This window comes from Lotus japonicus, chromosome 5, assembly GCF_012489685.1.
Source record: "Lotus japonicus ecotype B-129 chromosome 5, LjGifu_v1.2".
Lineage (NCBI taxonomy): Eukaryota > Viridiplantae > Streptophyta > Magnoliopsida > Fabales > Fabaceae > Lotus > Lotus japonicus.
The window spans coordinates 32,667,453-32,676,474 of record NC_080045.1 but is presented as its reverse complement, the minus strand read 5'-3'; the positions used below and the strand labels follow the sequence as shown (position 1 = coordinate 32,676,474).

The following is a 9,022-nucleotide window of genomic DNA, read 5'->3' as shown; positions in this document are numbered from 1 at the left end:
ATGCCGTCGAGCCAAAATCTTTGAAGACCCCGACCCCCGGGTGGATCCCTTTGAAATCTCGTACGAGCCGGCAACGCCTCTTTCCTTACAAGAGCAACGTCAAGAAGGGACCTGGGCGCCGGTAGTTCCGCATAATCGTGCATCCCACTTACCCTGAAGCTTTCACCCTTCGGGACGGGACTGCTCTGTTCCCTTTCTACTGGACCAAGAGCCCTCGCAACGTTCCGTTGCCGTCAGATGCATCGCTGAGTGATGACGATAAAATCATTCCTGGCTTTTTCGCTGGGCTCCCCATCCTCGAGTGCTCACAGTTGCTTGAAGCCGCTCGCAAAAACACCCTCCACTCATTCCTAAGAGGAATGAACTTTACTGAAGCCGCACTGAAGCGCTCCCTTAATGCTAAAGCGTTTGAGTTCCCTCCCGTTTTTAACACTAACGGGCTCAAGAGGAAACACGCTATCGCAGGTGCTGATGCCGAGACCGCCGCTTCCCCTTCAAAGAAGCGGACCAAAGGATCCACCTCGATTGACCCTACACTTGGATCTTCAACCGATGTTGTTCCTTCCGAAACTGTTGGGACAACCCCAAATGTTGCTGCTTCCGGGTCTGGCGAGTTAGTACCAGACACCGTCCTTCCGCTGGAGATTGACGAGCTGGCACCGAGGCACACCGATGACGCTGCTCAACCTTCCTCCACAAGAAAATCTCAATAATCCAAAAGGGGTGACCCTGGCACAGATGGAAAGTCTGGGGTCGTGATTCCTTCGCCCCAAAAGTTGAAAAAGAAAAAGAAAAAGGTCAAGAGAGCCAAGGCCGCCAAAACCAGTGAAACATCTGCACCTCGCCAAGGCATGGTGGGCGATAGGGGTGTTCATAACCAAACCAAACCGATGTAAACCGATTAAACCGATCCAAAAAACCGAAATCCAAAAAAACCGAAAACCGAAAAAACCAAAAACCAAAAAAACCGCAAACCTGTCAATGGATCGGTTCGGTTTTCGGTTCATATAGTAAAAACCGAACTGATCCAAACCGAACCGACTATATTTTACATGCTTAAATTTTTATATATATAGTTACCTCTTTAGCCTTAGTTATTTAAATATATTCCAATTATGTCCAACCTAATTGTTAAGTATTTAAGCTGAATCCAATATCAAACAGCCGCATACCCAATTTCCCAATTCCCTCATCTGCTCATCCTCAATTCTCTGTTCCAAAGTTTCCAACTTTTCATCCTCAATTCTCTGTTCTAAAGCACTAAGCACTTCTCTGGTAAGCACTTCTCTCTCAAATACAAAAAAATAATTTTAGTTTACACTTTGTAGTTCATCTTCTTGCTATTTATGGTTCATATTCTTGCTATTTATCAAGTTTCTTTATGTTGGCTTTTAATCCCTTCATCCCTTGACTTATTCGTTACTGGCTGGGTCTTTGTGATGCTTTCTTTTTGTTTTTGTTACTTAGCTTTCTTTCTTTTTCTTCATGTGGTGTTTTTTTTTTCTCGTTACTTTCTTCATGTGATGCTTTCTTCATGTGACTAGGGACAATGGGACATATCATTGTATTGTGTGTGTGTGGTGTTGATTGTTGAGGGGGGCGTGAGTTATCACTATGTTCTGTTTTTTGCTGTATTTTTTTTTACTCTTTATACATTGTTTGGTTAATCTTAGAATACTTTGTAAACTAATATATTTTGTTTGTTTTCACTTTGCAGCACTTAAATCCAATTGCTTCGTCCTTGTTTAGTGACTCATCCTCCTCCAACAAAACAACAATGTCTGAGGTAAGTTATGTGTTATTTATTACAATTTGTGTGTTAGAACTTATAATAATTGATAAATTAAAATTCATGTAATTTTTTAATGTATGTAGGCTGCAAATTCTGAAGATACTACTGGAGTTAATAATCTAGAATTTGTCAATATGAATTCTGAAGCAAATGAGACGCAAACAATCACAAAGAAGAAGAAAAAAGTGCTGCAAAAGAGTGCCAAGAAGAGGAAGTTAGCAGAAGTTGCAGTTGAAGACGAGGAAGATGAGGATGATGAGGAAGACGACGAATCCAGTAAGAGGAAACCCTCTAGACCTCGTTCTTGGACTTGGGATCTGTTGGAACATGTTGCCATGCATTTTGTCAAAACAACCGATTGTCGAAGCAGATGTCGTGGCATCTGTCCTCGTGAAGCTAGGGCATCAGTCCTCAGCTTGTGTTTCTGTTGTGGGCCCTCTGAAGATTTACTGAAGATATGTTTTTGAGTTACTTGAGGAGCAAGGAGTTATTCCAGAAGGGTTTTATTTGTTGGGTTGTTATTTGTTGAAACAATCTTTGTTAAAAGATTGATTTCTATCTTTACTTGTGCAATAAGAAACCGAATCTATCAAGATTGCGTTTTTGAATTGCTGTTACTGCAATCTGTTTCTTCAGCCCGTGCCAACCCTAAAGCCCATGCTACCGCTGCTGAAGTCTATAAAAGGATGAAGACCTAAAACATGAAGGGTGTCGAAGCTGATAGAGAGAGATTGAGTGTTTTAGGATTTGTTAATTGTGCTTTGTCCTTTGTTAGTTGTGAATCTGTCTTTGCTCACTGATTCTATAAAGCAAAGAGAGATTCTGTGTGTTTGATTGCGTTCACAATCACTGTGCAGTGATTGAGAGAAAGTGAGAGGGGCTCTCATACTTAGGTTGAGATTCTAAGTAGAAATACACTGGGTAGATTAGGAAGTGAACTATGAACTGAGTCGTTCATGAGTGTCTGTAATTCCTGAATCTTGAGATAGTGGATTTCCTTTCTTTGGGTGCAAACCCTCCAGACGTAGGTGAAAGTTTCACTGAACTGGGTTAACAATTACTGTGTGTTATTGTTTCTGTTGTTAAGTTTTGTTTTACTGTTAAGCGGTAGTCGAACCACTTGTCCCAGCATCGTGCAGGACAATCGTATCAGAGGGAACCTGAATTACAGGATCATTTTACTAAAGTAATTGGTAAGTCAAAAACCCCTAGAGCTCAATGTAATTGGTGTGGGGCAACTTATGCATGTGATTCTCATAAAAATGGAACGAGTAATTTGAGTAATCATTTGTTGAATCAATGCAAAAAGGTTCCAAGAGAGATAAAGGATCCTAGTCAAAAAACTCTTAGTTTCCAACAATTGAAAAAAGAAGATGGGAAAGGGGTTGGTAATACTTTGTCTGTTGTTGCATTTGATGTTGAAGCATGTAGGGAAGCTTTAGCTAGGATGATTATTGTGGATGAGCTTCCTTTTTCATTTGTAGAGGGGGAGGGATTTCGTTACTTCATGAGTCTTGTGCAACCTAAATTAAATATCCCTGGAAGAATCACAATTGCTAGGGATTGTTGGACCCTTTATCTCAATGAAAAGAATAAGCTGAAATCTTTTTTTAGTGTTCCAAATCAAAGTGTCTGCTTAACAACTGATTGCTGGACTTCTGTGCAAAATCTCAATTATCTTTGTCTCACTGCTCATTTTATTGATAATGAATGGAAATTGCACAAGAGGATACTAAATTTTTGTTGGATCAAGAATCATAAGGGGGAGACTATTGGTAGAAAAATTGAGAAGTGTCTTTTGGATTGGGGAATTTCTAAAGTTTTCACTCTCACAGTTGACAATGCAAGCTCTAATGATACAGCTATTGAATACTTAACAAACAGAATGGATGATTGGAATACACATCCATTGAAAGGAGAGTTTTTTCATGTTAGATGTTGTGCTCATATTTTAAATCTTGTTGTCAATGATGGTTTGAAGGATTTGCATGATAACATTAATAAGATTAGGGCTGCTGTTAGATATATGTGTGGTTCTTCTGGCCGTAAGGACAAGTTCACAATGTGTGTTAAGGATTGTAGGTTACAAGACACTAGTGTGATACCGTTAGATGTTCCGACCAGGTGGAATTCTACTTATCTTATGCTCGAAAGCTTTGAAGTTTCAAAAGCCTTTTAAAAGACTAGCAGAGCGAGATGTAGAGTTTGCAAAGATGAAAGGTGGGGTTCCTAAATCTGAGGATTGGGATAATGCAAGGGTGTTTGTGAGATTTTTGAAAGTATTTTATGATGTCACACTTAAAGTTTCAGGTTCATTGTTTGTGACTTCTTCTCAATACTTCCATGAATATTGTATGGTGTTGAAAACACCAAACACATGGGCTGGGAGTTTAGATCCATTACTTGGGGGCATGGCTGTAAAAATGAAAGCTAAGCATGACAAGTATTGGGGGAGCCTAAAAAATATCAACATGATGATTTTCATAGCTGTTGTACTTGACCCTAGATACAAACTTCGATTTGACCCATGATGATTTGCCAAGCTTTATGATAAGAATGATGCTGATTATTTAAGTGGAAAGGTGAAGGATACTTTCAATAGTATGTTCAATAGCTATAAAAATGCTGTTGGAAATGGTCAATCTCAATCAACTACACAATTTGCTTCTAAAAGAGAAAATATTGAGTTGGCTGATGTTGATAATTCATTTGCTATGGAATTTGATAAGGATATGAGTATGAGTGACAATATGAATACAAATGAAGTGGATTCATATTTTAAGGAGGCATTAGAGAAGAAAACTCATTCTTTTGATATCTTGAACTGGTGGAAAGTGAATTCTAGCAAATATCCTACTCTTGCTTTGATAGCTAAGGATGTATTGGCTATGTCGGTATCTACTGTTGCTTCAGAATCTGCATTCAGCACTGAGGGTCGAGTTCTAAATAATTATAGGAGTTCACTTTCTCCAAAGACGGTTGAAGCACTAGTTTGTGCTCAAAATTGGTTCCGATCAGGTCCTTTGTCAAGTGATATTGAAGAACTTCTTGAAGAATTTGAAAAGCTTGAGCAAGGTAATTTATGTTATTGTAATTGAATGTTTTAATTTAAAATTCTGACTTTGATTAACACTAACCAGATTTTATTTTATCTATGTAGAAATGGAGCCAAGTACACAACCTATTCAAGACGAATCTTCTGATGCAGAGTCGGAGTAGTTGGAACTGTTAGAAGCCTTCCTAAGCTATTACTTAGTGGTATACAAAAGACTATGCTTTATTTATATCATATATATCTTGTTGTTTCTTTTTTACTAGTTCAATATTTCTATTTCCTACAATTCTTCCACCATCATAGCTTATATTTGTTGGCAGTAAACTATTATTAATATATATATTTTTTACAGAAATTGTCTACTATGAAGACATGTCACGTGGAGTGGAGCCATGGAAATTGAAGATTGGTGAAAACAATGTCATCTCCAGTTGCAGTTGAAATAGCTTTATTTTATTTTGGGATAGTATTAAACTAATGAGGACTTACTTATGTTTATGTGGCCGGTCTATGTTTTGTATTTGTTGGAGACTTTTGATAATTATCTTGACTTATTTATTCCTCAGTTCTTAGTTCTGTAATGTGATGGTGAATGTTGTCTACTTTATTTAAATGTTTACAATTTCTTTAAAAACCGAAATCCAATCCAAACCGATTAAAATTGGATTGGATTGGTTCGGATTTTAAAAATAAAAATAACCGATTGGATGGTGAAGTGATAAAACTGAAGGGATTGGATCGGATAGATTTTTCTCTCAAAATCGAACCAAACAGAACCGCGAACACCCCTAGTGGGCGAGGATGAGCCCAACCCCAAGGGCGAGGCGGGACCTGTAAGATCAAGTTTTGATCTAGTAGTACAACTCTATGTTTTGATGATTACATGTTAACTATTGTGTATGAACAATTATGGTACTCGAACGTTGTTTTCTGAGTGTTCTAATGACAGACTATGACTCTGGTCTTATTTCACATAATTCAGAAGCACTATGCTCAAAGAGTAACCTCCACAACGCTTTCGCACTTACTATGTTCAATCTGAACAATAGATTAAGCTTCGGAAGATCTGAAGATAGTAAAGCTCTAATATGGATTAAGTTTACTTGAAGTTCTGAAGACCAGAAGCTCTGAAGGATCAGAGGCTCTGAAGGTCCAGAAGCTCTGAAGGTCCAGAAGCTGAGTAGTGAAGATTCTGAAGTCGAAGAGTAAGCTGGCTCTGAAGACCAAGTACTTCTCCTCTGAGTCCAGAAGCAGAAGGTACAAAGGTAAGAGGATCCAAGCTTCCTTCTGACTCTGATCACCAAGCTTCACAAGTTCTAACATGAAGCGTCACTCTGTTCAGAAGTCAACTAGGATAAAGGTCATGTCATTATCCAAAGTACAAAAGCAATTGTACCATTCCTGACGACCTTACCTAACTTATTCAGCCACAGCAGAACCTGGAAAACCCAGATCTGCCCTCCAACGGTAGCATTCCATGCAAACTTCCAAACCTTAATCCTTGGAGTATATAAAGAGGCTGAAGATGAAAGATGTCGCCTAAGACGAAAACTCACGCGATATTCAAATATTTCTCTTAAGCAATCTTTCTTCATATTGTACCTATTGTGTTTACTATTAGCTTTCTGAGAAGCATTTCCTTGTAAACCCAAACTTTCAAACAGTTGTTTGTTTTTCCTTAAGGAGACCAAGGTTGGTCGGATCCTTGAGAAGACTAAGAGAGTGAATCTTAGTGATAGCTAAGTCAGTGTACTGTTAGTCACTTTGCAGGTTGCAAGTGCAGTTGTAACAAACTCTGATTAGTGGAATGCCTTCATTCTAAGAAGGAAGAAATCACCTTCATGGGTGGACTGGATTAGCTTGAGGGATTTATCAAGTGAACCAGGATAAAATCATTGTGTGCTTTCCTTAACTCTTATCTTAGCACTTTTATCTTTGGTGTTTGAAGAGATTTGTTAAAATCTCAAGTAGGAAAAGTTTTAGATTGAAAACGCTATTCAACCCCCCCCCCTTTTTATTGTTTTTCATACCTTCAATTGGTATCAGAGCGCAAGTTCTGATTACCACACCTAACAATGTTCAGTGATCAGAGCCGGTGTGAAAAACTGAGATGACTGCCACCATTGAAGCGCAAAAATATGTCTACAGTGCAAAGCCTCCTATGTTCGATGGTCAAAGGTTTGAGTACTGGAAAGACAGGATCGAAAGCTTTTTTCTAGGCTTTGATGCAGATCTTTGAGATATTATAGTGGATGTCTACGAGCGTCTAGTTGATGGTGATGGCAAGAAGATCTCCAGAACAGAGATGACTGCAGAGCAGAAGAAGCTTTACTCACTGCATCACAAAGCTAGAAGTATTCTTCTCAGTGCTATTTCTTATGAAGAATACCAAAAGATTACAAATCGTGAGTATGCTAAGGGTATCTTTGATTCCTTGAAGATGACCCATGAAGGAAACAAGAAAGTGAAAGAGTCAAAGGCGTTGTCCTTGATCAGGAAGTATGAATCCTTCCAAATGGAACCCAGTGAGTCCATTGAGGATATGTTCTCCAGATTTCAGTTGCTCATTGCTGGAATAAGACCCCTCAACAAAAGTTACACAACTGCTGATCATGTCATGAGGATTCTTAGCGGTCTTCCTGAAAGTTGGATGCCTTTGATAACTTCCTTGGAGCTCACAAGAGATGTTGAGCATATGAGTTTGGATGAACTCATAAGCATACTGAAGTGTCATGAACTGAAGCGTGCTGAACATCAGGATCAGAAGAAGAAGTCTATAGCCTTGAAATCCAAATCTGAAAAGGTTAAAGCTCTCCAAGCTGAAGAAGAAGAATCTGAAGAAAACTCTGAAGATTCTGATGAAGATGAGCTAACCTTGATCCTGAGAAAGCTCAAACGCATCTGGAAGCACAGGCAGAGCAAGTACAGAGGCTCTGGAAAGACTAAAGGAAAGAATGAATCCTCTTATGGTCAGAAGAAATCTTCATCAAAGGAAGTCATATGCTTTGAATGCAAAGAATCAGGGCACTACAAGAGTGATTGTCCTAAGCTGAAAAAGGACAAGAAGCCAAAGAAGCATTTCAAAGCTAAGAAAGATCTCATGGTAACCTTTAATGAATCAGAGTCAGAGGATGTTGACTCTGATGGAGAAGTTGTTGAAGGACTCATGGCCATTGTCAAGAACAAGGAAGCAGAGTCAAAAGAAGCAACTAACTCTGAATCTGCATCAGAGGAAGATCCAGACTCGGACGATGAAAATGAGGTATTCACTTCTTTCTCAACCTCTGAACTTAAATGTGCTTTGTCTGATATCATGGATAAATATAACTCTCTCCTGACTAAGCATAAAAAGTTGAAAAAGGATTTCTCTGCTGTTTCTAAGACTTCTGCTTAACATGATAAAATTATTTCTGAGTTAAAAGAAAATAATCATGCTTTAGTAAACTCTAACTCTGTGCTTAAAACCAGATCATTAAGTTAGAAGAAGTTATTGATTGTGATGCCTCTGATATTAAAAATGAATCCAAATATGAAAGATCCTTTCAAAGATTCCTAGCTAAAAGCGTAGACAGAAGCTTGATGGCTTCAATGATCTGTGGCGTAAGCAGAAATGGAATGTGTGGCATTGGCTATTCTGGACCCAGTAGAAATGAGCCTCCTTTGCCTAAGGCTAAACCTCTGTATGAACATTTTGAACCCTTTGGTACTATATTGCCTGAAACATTGCCTGTTAAAGTTGCTAACCCCCCTCTTAAAAAGGGAACTCTCTCTATGCTTAAATGTCATGCTCAAATTCCTTTATATTATCATGTTGAGAAACCCAAGGTTGTCAGAACCTCTTGGGTAACTAACAAGAAAGGACCTAGAAAATGGGTACCTAAGGATAAGATTATCCATGTTGCATATATCCTTGATCGCTCCACTGAAACACCAATCATGGTATCTGGACAGTGGATGCTCGCGTCACATGACGGGAGAAAGACATATGTTCCAAGAGCTAAAACTTAAGCTTGGAGGCGAAGTTGGCTTTGGTGGCAATGAGAAGGGTAAAATTGTTGGTTCTGGTACTATTGGCGTTGATAATAGTCCATGCATTGATAATGTTCTGTTGGTAGATGGCTTAAATCATAACTTATTGTCTATAAGTCAATTAGCTGACAAAGGTTATGATATAA

General features: G+C 38.7%; 1 pseudogene; it reads left to right on the top strand.

Moving 5' to 3' along the window:
• The first annotated feature begins 359 nt into the window (after positions 1 to 359).
• LOC130719453 (zinc finger BED domain-containing protein RICESLEEPER 2-like) lies at positions 360 to 5,045 on the top strand (annotated as a pseudogene).
• The last annotated feature ends 3,977 nt before the right edge of the window (positions 5,046 to 9,022 follow it).